Source organism: Pteronotus mesoamericanus, unplaced genomic scaffold (genome assembly GCF_021234165.1).
Source record: "Pteronotus mesoamericanus isolate MK-2021 breed Mesoamerican mustached bat unplaced genomic scaffold, CSHL_Meso_final contig_59, whole genome shotgun sequence".
Lineage (NCBI taxonomy): Eukaryota > Metazoa > Chordata > Mammalia > Chiroptera > Mormoopidae > Pteronotus > Pteronotus mesoamericanus.
In genome coordinates, this window is record NW_026555206.1 from 5,304,700 (window position 1) to 5,312,413 (window position 7,714).

The 7,714-nt window shown below is 35.8% G+C and overlaps 1 pseudogene; it reads right to left on the minus strand.

Annotated features, from left to right (window-relative positions):
* Positions 1 to 1,673: 1,673 nt before the first annotated feature.
* On the minus strand, positions 1,674 to 3,330 carry LOC129076330 (nuclear speckle splicing regulatory protein 1-like; annotated as a pseudogene).
* Positions 3,331 to 7,714: the final 4,384 nt, after the last annotated feature.

Sequence of the window (7,714 nt, forward strand, 5' to 3'; positions counted from 1 at the left end):
TCTAATACTATGTTGAATAGAAGTGGGGAAAGTAGACACCCTTTTTCTTCTTCCTGATCTTAGTGGGAAAACTTTTAGTTTTTTCCCATTGAGTATGAGGCTGGCTACAGTTTTCTCATATAAGGCCTTTATTACATTGTGGTATGCTTCCTCTGCTCTCTTTGTTTAATGTTCCTATCATAAATCATGTGAGTTCTTTATATATTTTGGAGATCAAACCTCTATCTGATGTATTATTGGCAAATATATTTTCCCATATGGTTGGCTCCATTTTCATTTTGCTGATGTTTTCTTTAGCCATGCAGAAGCTTCTTATGTTGATGAGGTCCCATTTGTTTATTCTTTCCCTTATGTCCCTTGCTTTAGGAATGCAGACTGGTGCAGCCACTGTGGAAAATAGTTTGGAATTCCCTTAGAAAGCTAAAAATTGAACTGCCTTTTGACCCAGAAACTCCACTGCTGGGATTATACCCTAAGAATCCTAAAACACCAATTCAAAAGAACCTATGCACCCCAATGTTCAGAGCAGCACAATTTACAATAGCTGAGTGCTGGGAGTAACCTAAATGCCCATCAGTGGATGAGAGGATCCAAAAACTATGGTACATTTACACCATGGAATACTATGCAGCAGAAAGAAAAAAAGAACTACTACCCTTCACAACAGCATGGATGGAACTAGAGAGCATTATGCTAAGTGAAATAAGCCAAGGGGTGAAAGACAAATACCATATGATCTCACCTATAAGTCAAACTTAATCAGCAAAGCAAGCAGTAAAGGAAAATAACACCAGCAACACTGAAAGAAAGAAGAAACCAATGGAGATGGGAGTGAGGGAGGGAACGGGATAGCTGAGAGGGGAAGGGGAAGAGTCAGATCAAGGAACAGGTATAAAGGTCACATAGAAGAAGACTAAGTGGGGAAGGATTGAAGGTGGGATGTGAGGGAGGATGGGTAAGTGGTGGCAGGTAAATGGAGAAAAATGTATGTGAAAATTTTTTTTAAAAGAAAAATAAATAAATTTTAACAAAAAAAAGGGAAGAAAAACATATTCTCACAAACCAACCAAGATAATACATTGCTAAAAGACTTGTTCATCAAGAAATATTAACAGAAGTTCTTTTTTTTCAGAATTAAAGTGATTTTTTAATGGAAAAAAGGAATTATGGCATAAGTGACAGTTTTAAAAGAACATTAACTGAAAGTACGACCATAACACTATTTTTATTTTCATTGAAGCCATGTATGCCTGAGCTACAAAGTTAGACAAGGTGTGTATCTATCTATATTTTATACTTTAATACAAATTTCAAAACATAAAGCATAACAGTATTCTCTATGTTCAAATTCACTTAATTTTATCTGAAACACAGTATTTATAAAACAAATAGCTCCTGCAACAAAACCAACATTAGGAAAGTTGTTTAAATTATTTTTAATGGTTATAATGGAGCTAATTTTCCTCATAAAATCCCAAGATTTAGCACTCTTTAGGTTGCTTGAATATAACCAAGAATTTGATATTGATAAGTAAATATTATATATCAGTTCAAACATTCGAGATAAAAGGAGTGACTTTTGATTTAATCCTAAACCAAAAATGAATCTTGAAAATATAGTTTGCCATTTCTAACACATTCCTTTATGTGTTCACACAGCATGTTCCAGGAAGTCAATCATCTTTCTCAATGTATGTCTTTGCATTAACTCATGCCATGTGCCCGGCTAAGTACCTGTCTCTAGCTGACATTACAGTTTCTTCATTGCTCCATTTTGCAAACTTCCTCAGTGTCTCATGTGATCTCTCTTGTTCTTTGCCAGTCTCTTGGCATTCCTCTGTGATTCTGTGTTTTGCTCCCAGTGATGTTTCAGAACTAGAGAGCTTCTCTGGGTTTCTTTCTTTGTCCTTTTCCATGTTTCTCATTTTACTGGATCTTTCTTGGTCAAGAAACTTATTCTTTGCCCTAGGTTTTGGGCTGCTTTCCTTTCTGTCTCTCTTTCTGAAGATTGAACATTTACTTCTCGTTTTTCTCTATCTCTGTTTTCATATCTTTCTTTCCTTGTTTTCATATGTTCTTCCTTTTCTTTACTTTTCATTCTCTCCTCCTTTCTCACTGTGTCGGTCATGATCATTTCATTGCCTATCTCTTTCATGTTCTCTTGTGGGATATTTCTCTCTGTCTTTCTCCCTTTTCTATTCTCTGTCATTTCTTTCTCTTTGGTCTCTTTCCCTCAGTTTATCTTCTTGTTCATGCCTCTTTCAATGAGAATCTCTATGACTGGCCTCTCTGTGTCTATGGGAATCTTTCTTTTCTTTTCGGTAATCACGATCAGTGTAACAGTTCTCCTGGTACTTATCTTCCCTTTTCTCATGTCCCCTTGACTTGAAACCTTTTGCGTGGCTTTTGGTATCATGTCCTCTTTCTTCACTAGATGACCTTGAGTGGTTGTGATGCCTAGAGTCATTCTCAGAGGTCTCTGTGCTCTTTTCCCTTCTGCAGTTCACTTTGTTTCCTCTCGTTTCATCATTCTGTCATTAGCATCAAAGTCACTGTCTGCATCTGGGTTTTCCTCTACTTTCACAACAGTTTGGAGAATGCATTTCTCATGTTGTATTCTGTTCTCTGTTACTTCATCAGAATAACCCCTTGATTTCTCTTCCTTTATCCCAGACCTAGCTTCATGAAAGCTGCATGTAGGTACTTTCTCTTCACCAACTGCTTGCTTTAACAGATGCCTATAAAATTCACTGAGATTTCTGCTTGGTTACATCCAAACGTGCTTCAAGTGCATCAGCCCTCTTTTCTCTTTCCTCCTCTTCAGCTCTCTCTTGCAGTTTTTTCTTATAAGCAGATGTCACAAATGCCTCTTTATCATCAAACTCTCCCTTTTCCATTTCTCATTCTCTCTGTATTTTCTTTTCCATTCTTTTTTCTGTTCCTTTTTTCTGATCTCAATTGTTTTTTAGTAAGTTGTGAATATACTTGGGCTTTTGGTCTTTTCCCAAAAGCAATTTGGGATTATTTTCTTCCTTTTTTTTCTGCATTTCATCATAAATACTGTCATATTCATCTACAGTGGAATCTTCTGCAAGAGCCTTCTACATTTTCAGTTTGGTCTGTTTCATTGCTTGCTTTTTAGCAGCTTCTCTCTGAAGGCTTTCGCTCAATGGAGGTCTCATCATCATCAGAATCATTCCCAAACACTGATGGTTTTTGCAAAACAGGATGCAAGTGCTGTGTTTTCTTTGGCAAAATAAGCCCATACTGCCTGCCCGGAATCGCCATCTTGCTCCCGTCTCTGCTGAATGTGGCTGGCCAATGCCCTTAACAGAAGTTCTTAAAGCAAAGGAAATATAATATTGTTTGGAAAGTTAGAACTAGAAAAAGAAATGTATGTCATTGGAAATGGAATATATAGTTATAAAATTAAATTCATATTATTTTCTTAAATTAACTGTTGTAGAAGATAATGGACATCCTAAAGTAAATTTAATATAAATGTAGTATGTTTATAGCAAGTGTAAATGTAAAACATATGATAATATCACAAAGGATGGGGGTTGGGAATATACTCATACATACAAACCTTATAGTTGATGTGAAGTAGTGTAGTGTTACTTGAAACGACTCATATTAATTAAAAATGAGTTTTTAATTAACATTGTAAATACTTGGTGCACCCCTAAAATATTTTAAATGGTATAAATAATAAGTCAATGGGTAGAATAAAATTCTCAAATTACCCAGCAGTAGTCAGAAAAAAAAAGGAAGGAAAAAAAGGGAGGAAAAAACAGATAGAACAAATAAAAAACAGCAAATATGGTGGTAGATATTAATTACACCCTATCTATAATTACACTGAAGGTGAGTGGTATAAACACCTGATTTAAAAGTTTGAGATTCTCAAACTGAACACAAGCAGGACCTGATCATTGCTATCTACAAGATGGCTCATTGAATTTCAAAATATATAAGTTAAAAACCAAAGAATGAGCCCTTGCTAGTGTGGCTTAGTGGACTGAGTGCTGGCCAGTGAGCCAAAAGGTCACCTGTTCAATTCCCAGGCAAGGCACATGCCTGGGTTGCAGGCCAGGTCCCCAGTAGGAGGTGCATGATAGACAACCACACATTGATGTTTCTCTTCTCTCCTTCTCTTCCCATCTCTCTAAAAATAAGTAAATAAAATCTTTTTAAAAAGTTAAAGAATTAAAAAAATATACCATGCAGATACTAACCAAAAGAAAGGTGGAAAAGCTACATTAACTTCACACAAAGTAGACTTCAAATCAAGGAATATGTTTAGGGACAAAAATGGACAATAATTAATGATAAAACAGTTGAATTCTTTGAAAAGATATACTAATTCTAAAAGTATATGCATCTAACAACAGAGCTTAAAAATAGGTGAGGATCAACAGAGACAAGAGGGAGGGGTGGGCAGGAAAAGGGAAGGGAAGGGGAAAGTCAAGGAACATATAGCAAGCACTCATGGACAAAACCAAAGGGGAAGAGCTGAAGGAGGGAATGAAGGAGGAGGCAAGGAAAAGTGGTGGGGGTAGGCAGAGACAAATGTATTTAAAAAATAAAGGAAGAAAGAAAGAAAGAAATGCTTGAAAAGAAAAAAATAGGTGAGGAAAAATGAGTAGAACTGAAATGAGAGAGAGACAAATCCACGATTTGGAGGTTTTCAATACTTTTCTCTCAGTTGATAGTACAAGGAGGCAGAAAATCAGTAGGTTCCAAAAACCCAAATTGTAATCTACACTTTGACAAATGAATCTAACTGTATTATAAGTGGATAACATAATCATACTAAATAGTGTGGGGAAAAAGGGATATGACCTAATTACCTTTAGGAAACAATAATTTGAAGCAGATATATCATGAAGCTAAACACAAAAAGAACTGTACAAAAATATTCTATTCTAACTGGTAAATTTATTTCTCATAAGAGTACAGGTCAGTCATTCTAAAACAACATATACACTGTTTAGATAAAAATAATATGTATTTAGACAGTAAAAGCCAGGCAAATACATTGATATGTATTTATATATACATAAAAAATATTGTATGATATAGTCTCTGCAATCCAACATCATGCATTCAATCCATCATTAGCTCATTGCTTGTTTGCTACATCTTTCTCTAACAATATATGTTATATAAATGTATGATATATAATAAGTAGATATAATAAATCATATTCATATATAAGAAATAAATAGAATAAGTTGATCTTTATCATTTTGGGCTCCTTAAAGAAATGGATGATTTCAGGACTTGAATGGGATTATAAAAATAAATCTGGAGCACCTTTAGGTGCCAGAATTAAGAAAATGTTTTTAAGAAGAAACGTAAAAGTGTGAGGTCATTCCAAAAGTCATAGGAAACAATCTGAAAGAGCTCCCAGTGTCCAAACTTGGAGCCATTTGAGCAACAAAATGAAAAATGATAGTATTGGGTTATAGCCCAAAGAATAAAATAAACATCCATAAGCCCATACTAATATAAACATATAACTGAATAAATAAATGAGGTAAAAAGGGTTACTTGTCCTTACAGAAAAATTTCAATTAATAAAAATAGAAGAATGGATGAAATGGAAAGTCACCACTAGAATGCCACAGTAATAATTGGAGCAAGAAAATCCACTGATAAATGATAAATTTAGTGGAAGAAATATTAAAGAGAAATAGGGCATTTGTGTATCTTCAAAGTGTCTTTCCTGAAATATTTATTAACTACTATGGAGAATTTTACACATGTCACAAATTTTTCAATACTGCTTCCAGGTGGTGAAGTTTAATTCCTCACCCCTTAGGCCTGGGTCAGACTTAGTGAGTCACAGCTAACAAATAGAGTAAGAAAAGGGAAAAATAATAACATTGCTGAGAGATCCAAGATGGTGGAAGAGTGAGTGGAAGTTATGCTAACTTCTTCACAGGACCAATATGAAATTACAACTAAACTGTGGAGAAATCATCTGTAACAAACTGAACAATAGCAAGAAAGAAGCCTTATAACCATGGACAGACAGAAGAATCAGCTTCAGCACAATGTGACTGGTAGGGAGTGAGGTGGAGACATAGAAGGCTGGCAGGGCACCACAAGCAGCAGCTGAAGCACTGGAGGAATATTTAAGTGGACAGTTGGATCTCCCTGAGAAGTGTGGGGTCTAAACCCTAAGCTGGGATTCCCAGCCTAGAGCACCAGGGCCCAAAAGTACACAGATAATATCCAGTACCAAAAAACAGCAGGGTTTCTCTCTGCCAGACATGGACAGCTGGAGATGCAAAGAGATGTTTAAAGGGCCAATATACAAATTTTCATTTACAGTCATTTACCCTGGGATCCAGCAAAAGAGGGGCAGAGTGGACTTGAGATGCTTGAGGAGAGACTGGAGACAGAGGCTTTGGGGAGAGAATTGAGAGCAGCTGCTGGGATCCTGGTGCTGAGTCATCCCCCATACTGCAGCAGCCATCTTGTTCAGACAGACCACTCCCTTATAAGTGGCCTCAGCTTGGGGGAAGCAATAGCCCTGCTCCCAAGAGGGGCTTTGCCCCTCTCTGTGCTGCTTAACCTTGACTGCTGAGTGCAGAGTGACTAGGTTAACAACTGAAGGAATCAGCCACAGAAAGTAGATCCTTGGTAGTTTCTAACAGGCTGCCAAATGTTAGACAGGGTCACCATCTGACATCACCAGAGGTGGATCCAGAAAGAAAAAAAAACAGTGGTAAATAATAGACACTACCAAGACAAAAATCCACCATAGTCTTCTCCATGATTTGCAATATTTTCTTTCCTCCATAGCTTTTTAACACTCATTTCTTGCCCCTTCAAGTTTGTGCATATTAAGTCACTAGATTGTATACTATAGTTTATTTCAATTCACATATTTTGCCCCTCCCTTCTCTTACCCCATTTTACCTTCTTCTTCCTGCTTATTATTTTTATTTTAAATTTTGTTTTCTCTCTTGCTACAGCTTGTTTCCATTCCACACTCTTACTATATCTCCCCTGTCCAGCCTCTCAAAAACCAATTTTATGGTCAATGGTCATCTCACACTCTTTTCCCTGCTCTTAAAATACCTGTGTTCTCTCTCTACCTTTAGCAACCTTTGTTTGTTGGTTGTGGATTGAGTAGTTGCACTTTCATTTTTTCAATTTGATCTCTAGATCTTCACTAATTTTATATTTAAAATCTCAAATTTTACTGTTCCCCTCTGCTACTCTTTTTATCATCTCTATTTTTATTTTTGTCCTGTCTTAGCCTGTTTTTTTCTCTTTCATCCAGCCTTTTTTATCCTTTTTTTCTTTTTTATCTCAAATTTTAATATTTCCCTGTCTTAGCCTGATTTGCATTCTTCATTTTTAGTAACCACACTCCATCATCCCAAAAATGACTTCCCTTTTCTCTAGACATGTCTTAAGATTTTTTCTTTCTTTTTCCCCCTCTTATTTCCATTCTACCTATATTAATCTTAGCTTACTTGTTCTTCATAGTGCTGTGGTGGGTATTTCTCTCCAATTCTGTTCCTATTTTTAAAAATTATTTATATACATTTTTTCCTTTCTCTTACTATCTCTCACTATTTTATTTTTTTCTCCTAATTTCTATTTAAACCTCATGCTATATGCTTACCTTCTCTTACTCCATTCTGTCTTCTTCATTCCCTTTTTTATTTATGATATAAATTTTACTTTCTCT